At 34.9% G+C, this 24,133-nt stretch overlaps 1 protein-coding gene across 3 annotated transcripts in view; it reads left to right on the forward strand.

Moving 5' to 3' along the window:
- Positions 1–24,133, forward strand: part of CSRNP3 (cysteine and serine rich nuclear protein 3) — a 144,240-nt gene that overhangs the window by 43,745 nt on the left and 76,362 nt on the right. Inside the window, exon 1 of one of the 3 annotated variants that reach the window (XM_010971401.3) lies at positions 8,908–9,141. The exons of 1 other annotated variant lie outside the window; for it this stretch is intronic. The gene's annotated coding sequence lies outside the window, so the exon portion shown is untranslated. Of the gene's footprint in view, positions 1–8,907; positions 9,142–10,810; positions 10,991–24,133 lie in introns of those variants that run through there. One more of the 3 variants, XM_074363818.1, reaches the window with a different exon arrangement.

Here is a 24,133-nt window from a genome sequence, read left to right on the forward strand (position 1 = left end):
TCGGAAGTTTCAGCATCATGTCTCTCTGGGGTAGTAAGAAAGCAAGAGTTCAACTGCTGGACTTCTGCTTTGCAGGCACCCTCCCAGCATAAAAACAATGCAGTGTGAAGACATTAATATTTTCCCAATGAGATGCTTTCACCCCAGGCTTTCCAATTTTTCTGCTGTTAAATTTCAACTGGAGCTACATAATGCCCAACTACAATTTTTTTTTTTTTGATTCTCAAGATCTTCCTTCAATTTAAACATGTATCTCTTCCCTCTAGTGCCCATACCATTTTTTGTGAAAATACAGTCTCTCCTCCAGGCAAGTGAAAGAATTTATCGTAACGTAGGGCTTAGCAGCTGGGTCAGAAGGAGGGTTATTCACCGAGACCTTACTGTGCCACCTCCAATCACCCCTTCTGGTCCATTGTCACCTACAGAAGGCGTGGGAGTAGATATGTGAACCTCCTTGCAGTACCTCAAAGGCGAATTTACAAAAACAGCCCAGTGTGTGGTTGCTTGTTGAAAACGTTGAAAAGAAATCTGTTCATCAATCAAAAGAAATCATGTCTTTAAAAAACCTAGTAGACAGGATGGCATCAAGTGTCAAATCCAGCCTAAGGATAAAGTGTGGAAGCAGAGTTTGATTTCCCTGATATCTAAAGGCTTAAACTTACAGCAGCTGAAATTGTTTGAACAATATTCTTATTTTTAAATACCATTTCTTACTATTAAGTTTTATCATAATTGATCTTAATATAAAAATCCTAATATTTTAAATTTATATTGTATCAGTAACAGGAAGCAAAACAGCTGTAAAATATTAAAAAAGCCAAAGTCAAAAATGAAAATCACTTGCTATCTAAGGCCCAAGAGATAACTATTTTTTATGATTTTGATTCTACTTTTCCAATTATCTTATGCTTATATATATTTAAAATATTGAGCTCATAGTGTGTATATTGCTTTAAACTCACACATAATCCCTTAGTTCCTTTAATTCCTCTCTAGTCTTCTTCTATACATATTAGTTTTAATTATGTTTGTTTATATTTCTGGTAAATTTTTTTCATTAATTATTATTTTGACATTTTTATTATTTTTATATAGTCATAATGATTCTGATTTTAATGGCTGATTTTCTGCTACATTGATGAATATATATTAAGTATATTTAGGTAATTTAAAGTTTTACTTATTATAAGTGTGGTTTCTTGAAATATCTTTTTGGGGGTAGATAAATTCAGTTTATTTTAATGAAGGTACTAGGGATTGAACCCACAACCTTGTGCATGCTAAGCATGCATTCTACCACTGGACTATACCCTCCCTCCAAAATATCTTTGTATTTAAAACCTTTATTTTTCTTGTAGTCCATTAAACCATAAATTTATTTCTGCCACCTGATTCCACAGTGGCCATAGAATATAGTAAATTAGAGAAATGGGGAAATGGAATAATGTAGCCATAGGCTTCCTAGGTCAAAGAAATATTGTATAAATACCACATAATAAGCATATGTAGACAACGTTAAAAGCACCTCACAGTGAGTGGCTGGGAAACAGTAGCAATGTAATGTTCAGTGTTGTCTCAGCCATCATAGTGGCATGTTCCATAGATAACTATCAGTAATTAAAGGCAAAGTTCCAAATCTTGCCATGACTTTGAGAGAGTAGCAATAGCTGTGGTATCCATGGTTGTAAGCTAAAGTTATCAGAAGTCATAATATTCAGATAAAATATATTTACCGTTCTCTGTATTCTTAATCCCACATAAGAATTTCTTAGAATATATAGATAGTTTAATTGAGACTGTGATCAAAACTTGTTTTTACTGCTTATAAGGCTAATGGCTTTTCTTCAGTGGCATGTTGATGCTCTAAACTAAGACAGGTGTGAAAATGTTCTTTAGCCTGTGGGCCTGAATTAAGTAGCTCACCTTCTAATACGAAGGAACACATATGCATTATGATCCCATGTGTGTATAACAGTTCATAGTCATATACCAGTATCATAAGGGTGTATAATTTCCTTCCCTCCAGAGATGAAAATTAGAGGCAAACATGCTTGGATCATGGTTTCATGTAAAAGTGCTCTTTGATAAAAATAGACATGAATAATGAATACTAAATAGGAAGCTGACTGTATGAACAAGAAAGAAAACACATGCCTCATTTCAAAGAAGTCACTAGCATTAATAGCAAGCTACGGGATTAAGCTCATTAAAACATTTGCCTAAAGGAGAAATCTAATTTATTACTTGTATTTCTTCATGTCATATGATTAATATAAAGCATGGAGGTGGATTTTGTGATCTGGATCATGATTTTAATCTGCATAGAACAATTTTACATAGTTTTCTTTATGAGTACCACAATTAAGTTCAACTGATGGTATTCCAGATTTGAAGTTTGATTGTGAAGTTGATTGTTCTTTCTTTACCTTTAATCAGGCTACTGAGAGGAATTCTATACTCTTAAAAATTAGCTGTGACGGAGGAAATTGTGTATCTGGGAAATAGGTTTTGTGTATGAGCGCCTCTCCCCAGGCATTGAGCACTCAGAGGTCAAGATGGAATCTTTGCATCCTTAGAACCTTGTACTTTTGCCTGGTCCATGGTAATTATTAAGTATTTACCACTGAATGGCTCTATGTCTAATCTTCCTCTTGTAATTCTAACCTTGTTTACTGGTATCATCATCCATGCTGTCTTCCAAATTAAAAATCCTGGATTCAGGGTTCCTCTTCACTTCCAGCCTAAGTGTCTGTTGATTTACTTCCTTAATATCTTTCCTCACCATCCCCAGGGCTGCCACTGTCTTCATTCAGAGCTTTTTAACTTTTTTCTAGGGCCTTTCAACAGTCTCATTTGGTCTCCTTTCTTCCAGACCCTCTCTCCAATTCATTCTTCTGAGTTACTTAAATAAAGCACAGTTGTAGTGAAGCCACTTAAATACAAACTGACTCCAAGATTAATTCCAAACATCCCAGAACTAAAAATGCACAATCCCACCAAGATCAAATAATCTTAGCATTTTCACAGTGAAATTTTTAGTTTCTTTCACACATACATTAGTCATGCCTCAGAATCTATCTATTCTAGCCCTTCTGCCCAGGATACTCTTCTTTCCCACAAAAGAATTCCTACGTCCCTTAAGATTTATCTCCCGTGTCTCTTCTTCTGTGAAGCCCATCATGACCACCTTAAATAATATGCTTCTGTAGAGCCACACTGCATTAAAACCATACTACCTGGGTTTGGTTACTGACTTTCGGTAAATCGCTTAACCAGTCTATGCCTTAGTTGTCTCATCAATGACATGGAGGCAGTACAAGTAGCTACCTCATAGGCTTGTTGCAGTGGTTATATGAGTCGATGAATACATATGAAATAAAACACTTCAGTCTTAAGTGATTGATAACTATTAGCTACTTTTATATAGTATTGTTCACTCCTGTCTTTATGTTCTTATATATTCTTCAATTAGAGAAGGTATCCCGTTATGTTATATCCATCTCTTTGTATCTGTCCCTACCGCTAGATGGAAAGCCACTTAGCTTGCAGAGACTTTTCATCTCTTTAACCTGTCAGAGCACTGAGCCAGGTTCTGAGCATATAGTATTCAGTAGATGTAAAAATGACTAAAAGTACGAGTGAATGAATGAACTCAGGTAAAGAGTATGTGAAACTGTTTCTGTATGTCTCTGTTGCACAAATCAAAGTAGATTCAATCTATTAGCCAAGAATCTGTAGACTTGTGTTGATGAAATAAAATATAGGAAACTCTTTTTCTTGTGCCTTGAACCCAAAAGCAGTGTCAGAGCCCTTTTGTTTATGATGTAACCTTCCCATTGACATGGAAAAGCCACTGATCCTATTAAATGATTATTTTTTTCCTTATTCTGCCTGCTCAGTTCATATTTGCTTTTGTATATGCTGCTTGATTCCATATATTTTTGTCCCAGGTTAGACATCTAATTCACATAAGAAAAAATCATTGTAATCAACTTTGATGGTCACTAGGAAATAAAGATATCCTTTGTGTTCTCAGAGAGGAGGTTTGTTTCACTTATTCTTTTCTCTTGATAAATGCTGTTTTCTAATACCTTTGTGGCGATAGAGACTGAAGGAGGCGGGAACCTGGATACTTTCTTCTCTGGGTCATTTTGCATAAAACTTTCTTTACAGCCATGTTCAGATGATTTGTGTACATATTGTATATGCAGTGGCAGCAATTATAGAGCTATTCCTACCATTTAACCTGTATCATTCTGAGTGCCCGTTCACTGGCCACTTAACATCTACTGCTTTGGTAGTCTAGTAACCAGACAGAATGAGAACTCAAAAGAATTAAACTCCAGTAGGCTTGTTTACTATGACAGGTAATGGTGTGTGGTTTGGGGGGATGGGAAGGGGTATTTAAGTCTTGGTTTGCATTATCCAAAATTATCTATTTCTTTAATCTTTGCAGAACTAAGACATATTTGTCTTTTCCCAATTTAGGAATTAGATAGCAGAAAAATATAAATAGTCTCCTCTTTGTACTCTAAGGAAGGTCCTATTGTTTCATAATTTTTGCAGCCTCTCAAACACAACATTAACAATATTTGATATTAACAATTTCTCAATGTATTTGAAAGTGGACAAACTGAGGCCAATACAAATCAAAATACCCATGAAATTACTAAATCTGTCTAACAAAACTAGTTTAGTGATTTCTACTTGTCATATTTGCTTTTTCCACCACCCTCCTAAGATATATTTTCTTTTAATGCACTCATTAGATTCATCCATTTCACTGAATATGTAGATGAGACTGTCCTTTCATGTACTTTTAAGTTTATTTTGGTATGTGTGTCATACACATGTGAATATGTTCCAGTTATCAGTTGTTGAGTAACTACCACAACACTTAGCAGCTTAAAACAGCAACCATTTTATTATTCTTATAAATTCTGTAGGACAAGAATTTGAGAAAAGCTTAGCTCAGCAGTTCTTCTCCACATAGTGACAACTAGAATCACTTCATTGTATTCATTTGGTGGGTGGGTAGGTTTGGAGTGTCCAAAATGACTTTACATACATGTTAGGCATCAGGAATGGCTAGAGCCCTGGGCTTAGGTTGGGCTGTTTGCCCAGAGTGCCTATATGTGGCTCTACATGGCAGCCTTAGGGTAGTTAATCCTCTCTCATGGCAGCTCAGGGCTCCTGGAAGACTGAAGAGGCCCCAAGAGGCTCAAGTGGAAGCTGCAAAGTTTCTTAGGATCTAACTGTGGAATTTCTGAAACATTACTTCTGCAGTCTCTGTTGGTTAAGCAAATCATTAAGACTACCTTAGAATAAAGGCAAGGGAAAGGAGATTCAACCTCTTGATGAGAAGGGTAACATAGGAGTATGTAGCTATTATATGCATATTATATGTATGACATTTGATAAATGATTTTTAATTGCAGTAATGATTTTCAGGTTTTAGGAAATAATACTGAAAATAAAGAAATTGTATTGATTATACATAAAATGCATGTTAAGTCAATAAAATATTCAGACTTTACAAAAACATATCCCTACTTTACTACCTCTCCCATAACTTGCACAGCAATTTGTTTTTAGCTAGACTATAATCTTTTTGGGTACAGTATATATTTCATTTTTATATTTGTAGCACCTGTCTCAGAGCTTGGTACATGGTAAACTTTCAATAAATGTTTGTTGAATTGAATTGAATTAGTCCTGGATTTTGAGACTGACTTGGCCAACTTATTGACTTCTCTGAACATGTTTGTAAAGAAGGATGAAATGTAGCAAGAAAATCCAGCCTTATCAAGGGTAAATCCAACAGGAAGTACTGGTATATATATGCCAGTTAATACGGTTCCAGGGAACACGAGTGATGGTGTCAGTATATCTTCTCCATCTTCCTTCGTGCAGTAGAATTTTCAAAGGATCAACTATTCAGTATGTCTATGCCCACATTATTGCATGAGCTGAATAGCAAACATTCTGAATTACTTATGACAAACTTCAGTTATTTTGTAGAAAGGCGGGTCAAACAAGATTATTCTGTGATGGTCTCTTTGTGATTAGAGAAAAGCCAAGCTATGGAGTCAATAGTAAGAGTCAAAATATCTTTTTTCAATTCACAGCTTTTAGTATAACAAAATAAAACGTCCTTTTATCTTGGATGGATTTGCTTCTTTAAACTGTGATTGTATGTTTTTCAGTTAATTTCAAATTTAAAGAACTCTTGGCTGATGAAATTATTATATAAGCAGAGGCACTGTTGTTCATTGTGTAATGTGAGACTCAGAAACTCTGCTGCGATACTCTTGTCGTATTGCTGATAGAATTCCAGAATTTTGAACGGAAGGATGGGTATATTTTGTTATTTATTTTAATCCTGAGGCAATTTTATGAGATTTGTTTCAAATCACTTGCTAAATTCATTTCTTTTTTCTGCATGTATTAGGGAAAAAATCACCTCTTTCTTCCAAAAGTCCTATCTGTTATTATAACTGTTTGTCTCTACTATTAGGATAATGCATTTTAAAATTATTTTAAATAATCATTAGAACTTTACATCATTTCTTCTCTCTTTACTAATATTAGATGATAATTCTTGGTTAAAGCCAACTTAGGAAATTGAAGTGTAAAAATATTGCTGTATATTTCCATGACATGCTTTCCGAAGATTTTTCTGTTCCTGTTTTGCAGACTTGCCAAGTGAGGCATAAGATGAGAGAGTAACTCACCAAGGTCATTTAAGACAATAGTAGACCTAGAAAGCTTATTACTGTTTCGTGATTGTCTTTCTAGGTCTTTCCAGTTGTCCACCTTTAACTACCTTTTTCAACATGAATGAATTTGATAGGCTTTTATATTTAATACATTAACTTGATAAACTATAGTCTTTCCATTGGAGACTCATTATTTTACTGATAATTTTTTAAAATTGCTATCTCTATATCCCTTGTATTTATTTATAGTTCTTTCTTTTTGTAAATTATTTCTTTACATGCATTCATACAAAATTCACATACATGGATTTTTATTTCTAATTTCACACCCTTTGCCCCTCCCTCTTCCAAGAATTTGGAAATAACTTAGTTTTTTGCTGATTCTTTTCTTCCATTTGGCAACCATTTTATTTCACTGTTTTTGAAGTGATGCAGTAAGAGAAAAATGGCTGCCTTTTGTTTATTTCCTTGTACATTAACAAGATGATATCATCAAAGATATTAGCTAGAATGTACATATCTTCAAGAACCCAGAGGTACACTATCAACCAGAAACACTCTGTTTTCCTTTTTCTTTTAATGCCCCAAGGTTTTGTAGCTTTAGCGTAGCTCTTGTGTGCAGGGGGAAAATGAACATGAGCGTTTTGGAACAAATGCATTAAAATGGTGGCATTTAAAACATCTGAATATTTTTTTCAATGTTAAGGAAAAAAACCGTGAAAAGCCATTTATTTAAGTCAAGAAACATTCTAAATCAGTGCTAACACTACAAAAGAAATAATATAAAGAACGATGTGAAATCGTATTTAGAGACTGGGTACTTAGCCACAAGTTCCTATTCTGGCTTTAAATTAGTTTTAAAAATTTCAATTGACACAAAAAATTTTTAAGTTATAATTATTTGCAAAAATAACTTTTCACTAATGGAATATAAATTTACTATTTTTAAGATTTATAGATTTACTATTTTTAAGATTACTATATTATTTATGAACACTATTACAATGTACCATATATCTAACTGTACAAAAAATTTATTTTCTGATCTTCACTATGATGCTTCTGACTTTTTCTTCTGTGCTCTTTGTTGCATGTTGCATCTATTTGTCACAAGATTTCCATTGAGATCAATAAGCAATAAGCTTTCAATTACCAATTTCAATTTAGATTATTAAAGAGATAAGTTTATTTTTTTCATCAAATTCCAGTTATTAAATAGCTTTTTCATTTGGAAATCCACAGTCCATTTTCAAATTCTGAGAAGTGATTTTAGGTAATTATTTTCAAAAATATTTTAGAAAGACAACCTGACTATACATACGTGTATATGTGTATGTATTAATTCAGTATCTATGTAGCAGAAAATTCCTATAAATATTGAGTAATCAGTTCTGAAACTACTTGTTAACACTGAAATCAGATAAGGTAAACCATATGCTTTATTGAGGTAAGCTGTCTAAAATAAGTTACTGCAATTTTAAGAATTAATATGAACCACATGTCCTTTAGATCTTTAAATTGAAATCTTCATTGTTCTTTTAAGTCAGCTGTTCTAGGAATGTGTCATCTTTTGAGAAGATAAATTAATCATCTACCTCACTTATATACATCAATAAAAGAGACTCACCCTCTCATTTACTTTATCAAAAGTAATTAGAACATCTCTTTTTATGCATATATAGTATCTATTAGTGACTGAGATTTTCATTGAGGAGATTTTGAGGAAAACAGCCACTTATCCTTTTAGAATACAACCTCCTCCAAGAAAAAGAAACACCAGCAATCTAAAGGTTAAAACCTACTGTCAAATCATTCAGTTGAGCAAGGCTCTTTAATAACATTTGTGCAAAAGTACTTTCAGAAAGCAGAAGGTAGGAAACAGCTCTTTGCTAGTTCCCCTCCTTTAAATTATTATTCAGCCTCTTATTAAAATAAAACCTAGTGAACTTCTTTTGAATGCCTGCTCTAAGCTTTTTATAATAATAAAAAAAAATCTTGTGAAGGGATTTCCATAAGTTGTTCTGCATTAATGACTTGGAGCAGCTTCCTAATCTGTTATTCCTTCCTCCTAGCAGACCTCAGCTGATAAAAATATCCATAGACACAGTGAAGTCAGTGGCATGCCTGGCTTTCTCAGACAAAACTCCCATGTGATCACATATAGGCAGCCTCAGTGAGGCTGATGCCGTGCAGCAAGCAGTAGGTAATGAGTCTTTGTGCAGAGTGAAGCTCTTGTCGCTGAACAATAAAGCATACGGTACCAGCAATAAAACACAGGGCTGGCAAATTTCAGAAGATTCCGCTGAACCAGGAAGAACCGTGCCTTCGGTAATGCTGACACACATTATAAAATGATAATCAATTTCTTTTGGATTCTAATGAATAAAGAGTGCAAGGACTAAGACTCCAGCTATTTGAACAGGTCAGTGATTTTATAAATTACTCCAACACTTCCTTGTGTTTGATTGGATTTAAATTAAGATGGGCTGATGTGTGTTTTGCCTTAAATAAAAACTTTGCAAGATATTTACAGCGTGTAATATGAAGGATGCACTTGAATTGACCCAATTAGATTACATTGTTGATGTTGTCAGATGTGATAGAGAAACATTTACATGATTATAGTAAACTGAAGTTATTTATCCTATTTAAAAATTTATGGGTTAAAAAATCATTCAATAATTTTTAATATTCTATAATGCAGAAATAATATAAAGCAGAACACTACCAATAAATAGCTCACATAAAAAACTTAACATTTACTTTTCCAGTACTAAAAAATCCTGTATTGCAATAGTTTATGTATCTTATAAATTGGATGATATATCATTCAAAATTTACCGATGTCTTTCAGTGTACTGCAAGAGGAAGCTTTGGCACATTTAATTATTTCAATAAAAATTTTGAAAACAAGAAAAATTTTAAATTGCTCATAATGCTATCTTTTAGAACAATGCATTTTATATTTAACTATAATATGTTATATCTCTGTATGAATAGGCTATGTGCCTTTTATTTTTCATGTTATTTTTCTTTTGATAGAAAATATTATTGCATTAAACCTTTTATTTCATAAATATTATTCATTCACTAATGGAGAAAATAAATCAGCTTAATTTAAAAAAGAAGGGTGGATTAATTATGTGATGATGCATATTTCCATTGACTCACCATTTAGAAAAGAATATGTGCCTTCATGGGTATTTATAAAAATACGTACACACATGACCTTCTGTATCTAGAAAATAACCACTTATGAGCAAGAGAATTTATGTTTTAAATAGAGAAACTGCTGTGTGTAGGAAGACAAGGGAAGAAATAACTCTAGCAAATAATAGCACAACACTGAACATCTCTGCCAAAGACAGACGAGCATTTCTGCTGCATGAATCTTTAGATTTAAACACATAGTTTAACTTTGCTCTACATTTTTACTGCCGTATTATTTTAAAGGCATCCTGGGACCTGAATTCTTTACAATTAATTTTTTGGACACCATTTAGAATGATCTTCTCTAAGGCACTAGGGCACATTTAACATTTTACAGAATTACCAGTAACTTCATGCATTTGTGTAGTGACTCAAATAAATGTATGCTTGTGAGATGCTGTTTAAACCACAACAAAAAGAAATACCCTATGTCCCTGATTATGCGTGCACTATGTATTCCAAGAGGAAAAAAATAGCTATGTTTCAAAAACAAGAGAAGTTAATGAAAATTTTAAATTGGCCTTCCACATGTATTTAAATGAAGGATTTGACTATTTGGGTTTCCTTGGTTACCGTAGTCGCTGCTGACAGATTCTTTTGGTGGGGAGGGGGGAAAGCAGGACTCTAAAACAAAGAGTTAAAAAAACGGATCCATTAATAGACACGGGGGGCGGGGGTTGAGGGGGAGCGCTGATGCCGACAGCCCAGCGGCAGTCCGCGCCCACTCCCGATTGCGTATTCCAGCTCTCCGGTGATTCAGGTATTCTGGCAGAGCTGCAGTTCCACAATCCCTTACCCAGCATTCCGTTTCAGCTGCTGGAGGGCTGCCTGAGTCTTATGCAAATGAGACCAGCTCTGAGGCTTTGACTGCAGAAGCGAGAGGAGGGGGCAGAAGGGAGTTCAGAGGTCACGGGTCTGGTGGAAAGCTGGATCAGTTCGCTGAAAAAAATGCACTGGGCTCCTATGCAGCAGTGTTTTGCAGCAGTTACATGAAGTGTGGTTTATTTCTCAGAGTGAAGATTTTACAGCGTGTGTGCCGTAGTCGTTTAAAGTGCACGCAGGTACGATGGCAGATTTCATGATGCGCCTGATTTTATTTCTGTAAAAGACATTGATGAGGATTGGCTATTTTAATTCATTGTGGAATTTGGCAGGGTGCTCTCTGTTTTCAGCGTCCCTTAACTAGTTTATTAAGCCTTCTGAATGTTTTCTCAATTTTAAACATGGGTGTTTTGTTCCAATGGAATAATGTCATGAGAGAAAAAATTGGATTGGGAGAGAAAAAAATTCCATTTTTTGGAAAGTTTTTTAATTGAAGAGATATCTGGGTTGAAACATCAAGATAAATATCAAGACTTTCAACTTTTTAGAGGATTTTCACATTTTAAGAAATGTATTTTAAATAAGAACTGGGTTCCTAGCCTAAGATTTTAGTGAGGTATCTGGAATTAAATAATGGAGTTCTTTTGTTCATATCCCACACAATATCATAAGGACAGTTTTAATAAGTTATATTTTCATTTCATTTGAAGAGAGGGTTTCAGTTTTGAGAATCTTCATTCTATATTTTATTGGTAAACACCTTATCAAAGAAATAAATTCTTATTTGGAGGTTATATCCTTTAAATACTTTAGCTTCCATTAATTGTTACTAATTTTTCTTTGGGACTTTTTAGACAATGCTATTTTGAGCTCAACATGTTCAACTTCCTATGACTTTTCCTTGTAGTCAAGTCTGGACTGTAAAGTGATCCTCATAAATGTCACAAGCAGGACAAAAGTCTTTTTCCATGCACTAAATATCACACTTATGTAAAATGTGCAATTACATCATAGTAAAGTCTGACCTGAACCAAACAAATGTATACTCACTTTTATTGTTCATGTTGCTTTTTTTATTTCCAAAGCATATTTTAAAATAAACTTAATTAGAAAAGCGTGATCAGACTGTTCATCCATATTAAAAATTTTAAGTATATCAATTCAGCAGTTACAATGCTGATGGGAAAAAAATGTTATTTCAATTTGCATCAAGTGTGCATCTATCTACATTATAGGTTGTATGTATCTGAAAATAAGTTGGAAAGATGAAGAGGCAAAATAGTGTTTTGTCATGAAATAACTGCTTTATGCTTTCATATTTGCATAAGGTCTTTTAAAATGAATTATATGAAGCTTACATACAAAGAGCTAGTACATGTTTAGATAAACTTAATTACTTTCTTCTGCACTGAAAAGGGGGTGTTAATTTTATTATAATGATTAAGACTTGGTCGTTTGGCAATAGTATCTTTTATTTTAAAATGGGGGGGAGATGGGGGGTGGGGAGCATGAAAGGCAGACCAAAACAGGAGGAGGGCCATTTAAAATGATGAAGGACAATTATTTTAAATATTTATGAAATCACTTCATGGTAGTCATTCAGGGTCAGATTCTCATCCTTTATCACTCTGTGGGGACATTGTGACATTTATCCAGGAACCCGAGATTAATTTAGGAAAAGAAATTCATGTTTTGTGTGAGTTTTTTAAACAACGAAAGAACTGCTATTTTCTTCTAAAGTCTTTTTGGAAACTTTCAATAATGACTAAAACTAAAGGTATATTTTAAATAAATAATTTCCTTTTTATATTGAATGGAAAATACTGCCCTCTGGTCCAAACAACGTATTTGTAGACTTTTGTAGACATAAATTATATGTATATAATTTATTATGAAATATATATGTATACATATATGTTCTATATGTGTATATTATATATAACATAAATAAATTATGTATGAATACATACATACATGTATTTTAAACAGCCAAATAAAATCTGGTCAACCTTATTTAATCCAACAATTTTGAAAAACAAATATTCTTTATTTTATTTTTAACTCAGGTTGTGACTATAGTTTATACCTACCAACCTCTGTGTGTTCTAGGCAGGGCACATGAAAGAGGAAAGAATTGGGTTTAAAATTTATTTAGCTGTCCAGTACTATTAACTTTATAAATACAACCATTACCAGTTAGCACATTATGAATACAGAAGTAAAAACAATGCAGGCAAAGAAGGAGATCCTGTGAAGATTCTTGGAGAAAACGTGGTAATAGACAAATGTGAAATAAAGAGAATTGTTGTGCTTCCGTGAGCCACAAGAGAGCTATATATGTCCTGCAGCAAATTTACGGCTTTGAATATCCTGGATAATTTATGTCTCTATGCAAATTAACTCAAAACTTTGAAGTTTTTTTTGCATTCACTTGAGCCATACTGCTTCCATACAAATCTCAGTAGCATGTACCTAGTAAGTTCATGGTCTGGATATGTCAGTGTATATAGAAAAATGCATTTGTGTAAATGCAATTCAAATCAAGTTTAGATAGTTAAAGTGTAAATAGAGTAACGTAAAAACAAATCATTGAAGGACATGCGGTTGGTGTACTTGAAGAGATGGTGTTAGACTTCAAAGGAATCTTTAAGGATTTTTCAAAAATTAATTTCCTGCTTTTTGATTACGAGTCTGTCTTTGTCATCACTTGAAACTAGAGACCATATTGTAAGCTTGGAAAAGATTTTAGGGCAAACATGTTGTACTCAGTCTAGCAATATGGAACATAATCTAAAATCTACAAATAACTGTTGTCATCTCAAAATCATATGTGTGGGTTTTAAGTGGTGTTATCACTATGCATGTCTTTCTCCTGAACTTCTAGTGTCTGAAATAGAAAGAAAAAGAAAATTACCTAAACATATAGAAGGAAAATAATTGAGTATTCAAAACAATCATGTTTCTTTCTTTATTTTAACCTGGCATTTCTTAAGAAACAATCAGAACAAATGATTAAATTTTTATCACCTATTCTGTAATTTAAATAGAATTGTATTAATTTTATTGAAAAGTATAAGGATGTTAAAATTGTAAAATTGTAAAATTGTAAAATCGTGAATTTAAGGTCTTATTTCTATTCCATATTGTTAGACACATGGCAATGTTATAGTAATACTTTGTCCAGAACAGTTGGAAAATAATCTGTACTAAATTAACCAATTTTCTAAGTAAGTAAAGTTTATAACTGAAACGGCCAGTTTTGTTTTTTTTTTTTAATGTTAATTGCTTTCACAGAAGCAAAATATAGTACATATCATTCTGCCTTGTTGAGCAAAGTGGAAATCAGTTTAGGCTTTTCTTCTTGGCATAAAAATCATTATTTCCACCATTACATTGACTTACTGCAAAAGATAAGACTGTTCCCCAACTGTGCCCCAACACTAAATGGTGTTACTATTTATGTTTTTTCATATAATTTTATATGCTTTTTTATATACTTGATAGCCTATTTTAAAATTTACTTTCTTTTCTCATGTTAATATTTATTATTTTAATACAGTTAATAATTGCTTCTTACCTGAGAGCAGTTCAAAAATCAAATTTTTGCACTTTGTTTTACATTAAATTCTAAATCATATAGACTTTGGTGGGCAAAGGGAGAGAGATAAATATCCCTCTATGCTTCTCCTATGTACTGAACTTGTGACAATGCATATATGTAGTATACTGAGCATAGAAACATAGAAAATCAACAAAATTTGTCTTTGTTTTTTTATGTTCAGGATATTGAAAATCATGTTTGAACTCCAGGTAAATGAGAAGTTGGTTCTTGTTGCTACAATGAGAATCTGTCATATTAAACCATAGATAGAAATTTGAAAATACTTTGTCTAATATGGAAATGAGGAGTCTATAGCAGGTATACCAAGGAAAATACACAGAGCAATTGTTTTGATGACATTTGACTAATCTTTTGGTGTCATATAGCTATTCTTGCCAATTTCAGGAGTTCCAGTCTATTTCATTTCTAAATCCTGAGGCTTTGAGATACATCACCTTCCACTACCACGCTAGCTAGGAAGAGTTGTTACTCGGGCAATCCCTTGTCTCCATGCAAGTTTATGAATCCACATATTCATTTAGAAATGCATTTAGTCGTGTGTGTGTGTGTGCGTGCACGTGTGCGCACGTGTATGCATGTGTGCACACCTTACGTTCTCCCCAATCACATACAAGTAAGTAAGACAAGGGAGCCATCAATCCTCACTTCTTTGAAAATTCATTAGTATAATGCACATGTTAAGATACACAAAGTGACTAATACCACACCGGCTAATAATACATTCTCATACCTTCTGAAGCTCTTTGAGAGTGAAGGAATGTCGGTTCTCATTTCGTAAGAATTAGAATAGTCCAAAGTACTGAAAAAATAGTCCAAATAGTCCATATTGTTTTCTCTTGCCCATTAGCATTTTAAAAGGCCAGAAAACTACTTTAACAAACCAGAGTAACTTTGTTTAATACAATAAAACCTTGTAAATTTAGGGAAATTCATGAGCAACTGAAAAACCAGGAAAATATTGTGTATCATTTTCTTGATAGGTAAATGCTTTTATTACGTAGTTTATTGAGTGTGTGAGTTCAAGCTATATCATGGAGTATGGAAAGGCTGAATAGGACAGTGGTTTGGAGCTTACACTCAAGTTCCAACCCTGGTGTCACTTTAAGACATAGTCGGCCACTTATAATCCATGTGGCCTTGGTCATTGTACTTGAAAACTCTAAGCCTCATCTTTATCTGTACAGTGGGATAACTGTTCCTATATAAAGGGTTTCTATGAAAATGAAATGGCATGTTGCATGACTGGCATAAAATAAGAGCATTAAAAGTGGTAACTAATATTACTGTTTTTCAACCCACAAGAGTTGATTCCCTGGTACTGGTAAGACAAGTTCAGCTTAAGCTTAGAGTTATAGATAATCACAATCTTAAATTTCAATGGATGAGGAAGAGATATGTTTTCCAAAAATAGAAACCCAGTAGGAGTTTATTGGAGGTCATCCCTAGGAAGTACAGAGCAGCTGATATCTTACATTCAAATGGTACAAGTAGAGAAGGCAGTCACCATAGTCATTAAGGTTCAAACTCTATGTGTCTTCATAGATACCTTAAACCTTTCTAACTAGAAGCACAATCCTCACATATGATGTGGTAATATGCATTTTTCTGGGCTGTCTTATTTTATACCCTTTGTTGCTTCAAAATTTTTCAGCTTTGGGCTTTTGCCCATAAGATAGTAGGTATCTTTTCATTTCCATGTTGACTTTGTACAGTGATGGCATTAGTTATTCATCTTTGCTCCATCCAGAGTTCTGGTCTCATTTACAGACTACGGACTTGTCAATAACAGAGGGAGCCTGGCACATGTTAGGTGCCCAAGAAATGTCTGCTGAGCCAGTGCTGTCATTGGAGCATGAGAGCCCAATTCTATCCAATGACTTAAAAGTGCTAATTTGAATCATGAAACAATCTCTATTCACACACTTTTCTATTTGAAGCTTCATCTGATCAGAATAATGTTTAGCTATATTGCATCAAATGATTGTCTTTAGATTTAAATTTCAGAAGAAATTTAGAAAATATATCTCCTTTCTTTTTTTTTACTTAAACATTACTTTAATAGTAGCATGCCTAGAAGTGCTTTGTGATGAATATACATTGGTAACAATTGTTGATGGGGAGGAATATTATGACTCTCTGCTTTTGTGAAACTTGTTTGAATGATGAAGCTCTTCTAAGTAGTGGGTTTCCATATTTTAAAAGATTGTATGAGTTTAGTGTGATGTATTTCTATTGTGAATCAGTTTTAATTTATGCCAGTATAACCTTCACTGAGACTTGAAAACCCAGGTATTTAATCTTACTCTCTAAATTATTTTTACTAATTGCTGCTTAATGCAGTGTCAGCTGCAGTTTGAGTAACTATTGTTCTCTGCCTTAGATAGTAAAAATCTATATCTTGTCTAAGGTAGTGATTCATTTTAAAGAACGTTCAAAGTACTTTTTTATACTTATTCTAATTTTTTAAATCTTCTTTATTTTTTGCACACTGTCTTTGTCAGAATCCCAGTGCTTGTATGAGTTTGGTCCTGAAACTTGGCCATATTTTATTCTGATGTCCACTTTAGGGTACTTTCTGAGGGAAGTATTTTTAAAAGATCCTTTCCCTTCAGACTATTCTGATGATACTTCTGAAGGAAAAAGATGTCATATCTCTTAAATATCCTTTGATCTGCACTGGCTAGTGTACTTTATTATTTAATCAGAAACTTTCTAAAAGACTGAAACTTCTTAAGTGCTAAGGAGAAAAAAAAAATGTTCTCTTTCAGTGCTGCAGTAATAATTCTAAATTCTTCCACGTCTACGTGATCTTTTTTTTTCCCTTAATGTGGTAAGTGTTGCCAGTCGTCCAAGAAATTAGGCTAAGTACTGCTCTTCAGTCTTAACAGCAAGCATATAAAATAAATTTTTCATTGGTACTTTTGTTGTTGGGGTAGGAAAATAGGCTTACAACAGGCACTTGATCAATTTTCAACAGTTTAAAAAGCCTCGTCATGTTCTTGGTTGGTTTTCCCTGCTCTTGCTAACTGAAAAGAAAGCGTCCTGAAAGTTAACTTTAGAGAAGGGCTTTTGAATTCAGCCCATATGTGTTCTATTATATCATGTTGCCAAATAACAGGTAATGAACAATGTTTAGGGTTAAGAGGCATTAAAAACCAGGTTCTGACTATCTTATATGGATGCTAATCCCAATGGCAGGTATTATAGAAAGCTCCTTGGGGTCTCTCCAGCCAGACATTGTCATAAAGAACCCCTTCACCATTAGTAAGTAGAGTAGCCTTCCATCCCTTTATCAGCAAGGCATAAATCAATTTAGCCACTGCAGGCAGTTTGCACACAGTGAGGAAAGAAGGTATGGACAGTCAGAGACACCTGCCTTTGATGGATGCCAGGATTTTTATCATTTACTCCCTGGTAGTGGGGACTGCATTGCATTAGAGTCTTTTCTTACTAGTTATGCCCTGTGCCTTATTTTGATAGAGGTGGAAACTGAGACCCAGGGAGTTAATCCTCTTACTCAGAATTAGACCACTTGTTAGTAGCTGATCCAGGAATAGGCTCCAAAGTGATGACCATTCATTTACTGAGCAGGCACTGGAGTCCATATTCATTCAGTCCAGGAAGAACCTTACAGTCAAGTGTGAGAACTGTCAGGAAAACCAGTAACTCTGATGTACTGTAGTAAGTACTGCTAAATGCATCTTCTGGGTGCTGTGAATGCAGAGAGGTCACTGGACCCAATGGGCTGCTGGTCAGGGGATAGTTCTCAGAGAAAGTTTGGCTCCAGCCTCTTGGGCAAATGATCTAGATTTCTGAAACCTCAGTTTCCTTTATTAAAACTACTTTGCAAGATTTGGGAAAAGATTACAGAGAATAAGTACAAAGTATCTGGCCCATAGTAGGTGCTCACCAAGTGGTATTATTATAAAAGGAGCAAGGCAATCTTAACTACATTTTAGGAAGGACAGACACTGTTTTGGGAATGTGTATCTCAACTTAGAACTGTTCTAGTCAAGTATTCTACCAACCCATAAAGTTAAAGACAAAGCCGGTTTTGAGTAGTTGTTGTAGAGTAGTGTGTCGCAGCCAAGAGAATACTGAAGAAAGGAACCCTTAAAATCAATAAGGAATGTCCACGGGAGATGCACTAGGCCCTGTGGCACACGTGGGAGAAGAACCTAGGGGAGCCAGGAAGCACCCTGCCCTAGGAAGTTCATGACCCTGGTATAAGGGAACAGGAGGCAACAGATGTACAAACTTCTTTGATACTTTGAACTGATGTGTTCACAGTGAATCATTTCTTCAAGTTCTGGATATCCACCAAAGCTGAGGAAATGGTGTGTCACCAGAGCAGAAGTTCTTTACCAGGGAGTCCATGGATAAACGGCATGCATTTGTACTTACGCACAATTTTTTTCAGGGGAAAGTTTTCATCTTTTTCATCAAATTCTCAAACTGCAAATCATCAAGCTGTAATGTGAAATCCAAGGCAAATAAAGCAGCTCAGACCTTTAACTCAAAGTCACAGGCAATTCTGGCACAGGGAATTCATACATAATAGGAGAACCCTACAATCATTTCTCCAACAAAAATATTCATTTGACAGGAGTGCTCCCAGCGTTTTTGGCTTAAGCAGACACCTGGACAAGAGAAGTACATTTGGCCAACTTGTGCTTCTTGAATTGGCAAGCCACCAGCAGCATTTTTCACACTGGTGGTACCCCATGGAAACACCTTGCAGAATTTTACTTTGTGAATTCATTGCCAAATCCCTATCTTCTTGGCAGCCGATATGTTAATTTCTTGCCAAATGGATTAAGGCAGAAATGGTCCTCCTCGTGTTGTGGAAGAAGATATCCCCCTTCCTTTTTTTTTTTTTTTTTTTTTTTTTTTTTGGAGAAATGCATAAGCATTCTGAGAATGTGGGCATGGTAAGTGTTCAGTGCATTAAAATCTGATGCCAGCTCCTTCAGACAATAGCTGTCTCATTTAGCAGAGACTTTAGCCTGTGGTCAGTGTTTGGTTAACATAATAGTGTACACGCAGGAGCGGTGTGAGTGTTAGGGCAGAACATCCCAGATTGCTCAAATTCATGCTGTGAAAAAATTGAGAATGAAGAGGATTTGATACTAACTCATTTAAAATTGTATCCTGATAGAAATGCTTCTGGATAACTAAAGATATACTACCAAAAGAACAACACAGTATGATGTTTTAGCTAAGCCCTCTTTTCTTAAATATTGGAATAAAACCTACACACCATCAATTGAGCAACTGTCCTCTTCATCCTCTATCTGGCCCTGTAGACAATCTGGTTGATGTAGTGTGACATTGTGAATAATCTTGCTTTTGCCAGCTAAGCTTTTCCCACCTGCTATCACAGATGAGCCACACGCCAGTGTTTTCATCAACCTATTTGCAATGCTTCTCATCTCATCATTTGAATTTGGTGAAGCAACCAGAAGAAACATCAGAATTGCTTTCCATTCTGCATGATAGTAAAGAAGAATAAGCTTCTTTTTCTGTGCAACTTAATCTTGACACTGGTGTTTCCTGGGCTCGGAGCCCGTTGCTGACTGCAGCAAGCAGCCTGAGCTTACCATTTCGTTGGGAGAGAAGTTTATCATAGTTTCTTAGCTTTTTGTACTTGCTGGAAGAATTTGATGAGGACACAAAATAAATGATTTTGTTCCTTGACAAGTAATGAAGAACTGTCCTTCATGTCAGGTCGTAATGCAAGTTAACATGCACCTTTGATGTATGCCACATCACCAAGGCAGAAGAGTCTTTGTTAATGACCTTTGCAGTTGAAGGTTACTTTCATTTTGATTAACTACAAAACTAGCAAGCAAGCAATCCAAAGAATATACCCAGACTCCCAGGTAAAAGTGAATAGAGGGGCTCTAGATACTCACCTTTGTTCTAGAGAGAGGACCATGGAAATCCCTTGGTGCAGGCAGCCTCCATGGAATAAGCCTGCCAGGTCAAATGAACCAGGAACTCGCAGCTCACCACCTGCTCTTTCATCAGGCCAGAGAAGAGACAGTATCTCACCAAAAAGACCTCCGCATTACCATATAAGGAAATTCTTGCCATGCCAGAATTACTTCCTTTTAAATTCATTTCTTCCTGCATCAGTGATAGACCACGCCAGTCCTTAACTGATTAACCATCTCCCATCCCTTCACCTTTTTCCCAATTGTTGGATAAACTCATGAGTCACCCTAATGACCTTACATATTTTATTTACTGGGTTTCATCTGAATGATAAAGCACAGGAATATTCATGTATGGTAGTTCTGGTTGGTAGGTGGCATTTTTGTGTGTGTATAGATGTTTTTGTTGATTTCATCCTCATTTTGCTTTCTCACCAAGGGCCAAGAGCACCAGTTAGGTGTATCAGAAGAAATGCAGAATGCCCAGTTAAATTTACATTTCAGATAAGTAACAAATAATAAGTAAAATTATATCCCAAATGTTATTTTTTAAGCTAAACTTTGAATGTAACTGGGTGCCCTCTGTTTTGATTGGCTAAATCTGACAACCCTAAAATGATTCTTCTGCAAATCAGACAACTTGCTCCTTAGAAGGAGATTGATGATATTCTTAAGGAATATTTTTCTGTGGTCATTTCCTTACAATACATAGCAAAACTTTAGGAAATAGGGACCAGAGTGTAAGAAGAAATAGGGATTAAATGTTAGATGAATATAAATGGGATAGTAGGTATAAATGAGTTACCTAGGAAAGCTGTGAAATTTTTAAGTTGTCATAAGAGGGTGATATGAACAAGATTCCAACAAATAACCAAAGTTTAGCTTCAGTTGTTCTTCCAAAGGCATTAAAATGTATGTTTTTATCAACCTCCTGATTTGGCATTCTTAGCCAAGCTTTCCCACTTGTCTTCACCCTATATCCTCTGGCTCCCGATACTTTTTCTAGCAATATATTAAATAAAATAATTTTAAGTATAACCACAGAAAATCTAATGTAGTTTTATCAGTATCTTTTTTGAGGACAAAGATGGAAACATTTATACTTTTCTACTACTTTTTTATTAAATGTGCTCAGAGGCTTCTGAGCAATGGTTACATCTGACACAAATATGAAATAAATAGTGTATGTTAATTAAAAATAACATATCCAGGATCACAAGATATTTATTAGAGTTTTAAAATAAAGTAGTTCTTAATTGAATTGGGCAATATAAAGGGCACTTGGGTATAGAGACAGAGGAATCCCAAGCTGAGAAGCTGGCCAAAGGGTGAGTTCACAGACTATGTTAATAAATGAGAAAATTAGATTAATCAGTGTAGACAGGGAGAGAATATTGGCTTTGGAATGCAGGTGAACTTACTGAAGCCTCTGAGTGACATTCTCTGGAATGATACCTAATTAGGTGGCTCCTTGCCTAGTGGCCATGTAGTCGAATGGTCTAGGGGTGACACCTGACCCAAGATGGACTGAAAGGTTACAAACCCCTTGGAACATTAAACTTGAACTGAGAGACGTAGAAGTTGCTAGACTTAAAACTAGTAACAGTGGTGCTCTAAAAATATAAAAATAAAAAAAAAAAGAGCAAGAAATTTCCACAGCCATAATCCTAGAAGCTATCCTTATTCCTGCAGTTCTTCAATTTTGCATTTCAGCTCTGTCTTAGATTGCATGAACTAGTTCAGGATTTTTCCAACAGATGTCTTTGTGCTTAAGTTAGCTAGAATTGGCTTCTGGGTTTCTTGCAAACCAAAAAAATTGTATGACGTTTTGAGGTCAATTTCATCTCATTTTGATTCTCATTCAATCAAATATGCCAGATATTTTGTTAGGAGAAATAGAGTGATGAATGAGATGAACATGATTTCTGCTTTTTGGAGCGTTTAGTCTGTCAGAGAAAACAGACACTGACAAAGCAATTAAAGTATGGAAATGTAAGGGTTTCATTCATTCTTCAAACAAATACTTATTGAGCACTTAGATATAAAGCATTGTTCTAGACCCTTGGAACATCAGTAAAGAAAACAAAGATCCCTGCCCTTGTATCTTTCAGCAGGGGATGAAAAAATAAATAGTAAACCTAAAAATACATAAATAAATAATAAAGATTTAGAATGTGGTAAGTCCTATGGGAAAAGAAATTTAAAAGTAGAAGGAACAGTATGTATATCAAAAGGCTTAGACGCCAGAGAGGAAATGGGTTGGAGAAACTGAAGGATTGTTAGAGCTGAAATATTGGTTAACAAGGCCAGTGGCTCAAAATGAAGATGAAGAAGTTAAGCCAGAATAGATTGTTAGGGACTTTATAAGCCATTTGGAGAATTTTGAACTGAATCCTAAGGCCATCCAAAGTCACTTAAGAGTTTTAAGCTATAGACTGACATGATCACATTTGCATTTTAAATTTATCATTCTCCTTCCAACCTGGAAAACACATAGAAAGCAAGCAGTAGTGGTTGAGAGATAATAATTAGGAGGTGGTTGTCCTAGTCCAAGTGAGAAATGGTGATGCTCTTGCCTAGCATGTGTTTCATGAGTGGGAAAATGGTAGCTGGGTTAAGATGGCTCTGTTAATGAGACTTAGATTTTCTGCTTCTCATATTTAGAGTAAATTAATGCCTGTCCAGATTTATCTTCTGTTCTTTGAGATTTGATGCTATATGAAGCCAGTTTGAAATGTTGACCACTTTTTCATTGGCTTAGGATCTACCAAGTTTAATTATGCCTCATCTTTAGGAACAAAAATATATTAAGTGGCTATTTAAGGAACTCTAGCAGCCATAGGACAAATGTTAATTCTACTCACTTGCATCTGTAACTAGCTAGTCAAATATTGTTGCCCTCAGATTCAAAAAGAAGCAATACTGGGTACAAGCAAACCAAGCATATACAACCCCTTATATAACAGGGTCTTCTCCCTAAATTCTTGCATTCTTTTCTTCCCTCGTGAGCTAGTATAGATGATGTAGGAGAAAACCACATGCTCCCTTTACAACTTTACTATTGGGTCCCGATCACAGTTTATATACTGGCAAGCAATGGGTCATTTGGCCCTCGTAATCTGTTATGATATCTTGTTATGTTTACATAATATTTTTTAAAGGCAGTGAAACTAGACAAGTGTTATGCTTGGTTGCTGCACAAGCAAGTTAGCATTTAACTAGTTTCATGGCTATATGTTAAGGTTATGCCCCCTGTAATTATTTGAATTTTTAATTTTCAGCATACAAACTAATACCACCTTGAACAGTCAGTTCTTTCCTTCTTTTGACCTGGGTCTAGCTCAGGCTCTTTCAGCCCTAAAGATGTAGATGGAAATTACAGCCAACCTTCAGCTCCATGGCTTCCAGTCTTGCCAGTACGAATGTAGTAACAAAAGGAAAAAGAGACTACTGAATTCCCTTATCATCCCTCCAAAAGTTTCCCCCCCTCATTCCTGAGGCAGTGAGAGAGGAAGAGAAGAGAACCAAGTACCACCTTTCACCATGTTGGAACATAATTACCTTTAGTCCAATTGAGTGTCCTTGATTCTTGAGGAATCTGCCTTTCCTAAGGAAGCTGGAGAAGATCAGATAAGAAAGTGGAGCTCAAGGACATGGTTTTGAACTGTTCCCATTGCAATATCTTGTTATAAAAACATACTTTTTAAACAGGGGTTTCCATCTTGTATTACTTTGTGTCTTGGAGTCTCTCTCTCATGAATTATTTTGCATCTTGTTTGAAGTGAACCATTTTAAAATTTATATCCTGTCCTACTTTTATTTCA

Source organism: Camelus bactrianus, chromosome 5 (genome assembly GCF_048773025.1).
Source record: "Camelus bactrianus isolate YW-2024 breed Bactrian camel chromosome 5, ASM4877302v1, whole genome shotgun sequence".
Classification (NCBI taxonomy): domain Eukaryota; kingdom Metazoa; phylum Chordata; class Mammalia; order Artiodactyla; family Camelidae; genus Camelus; species Camelus bactrianus.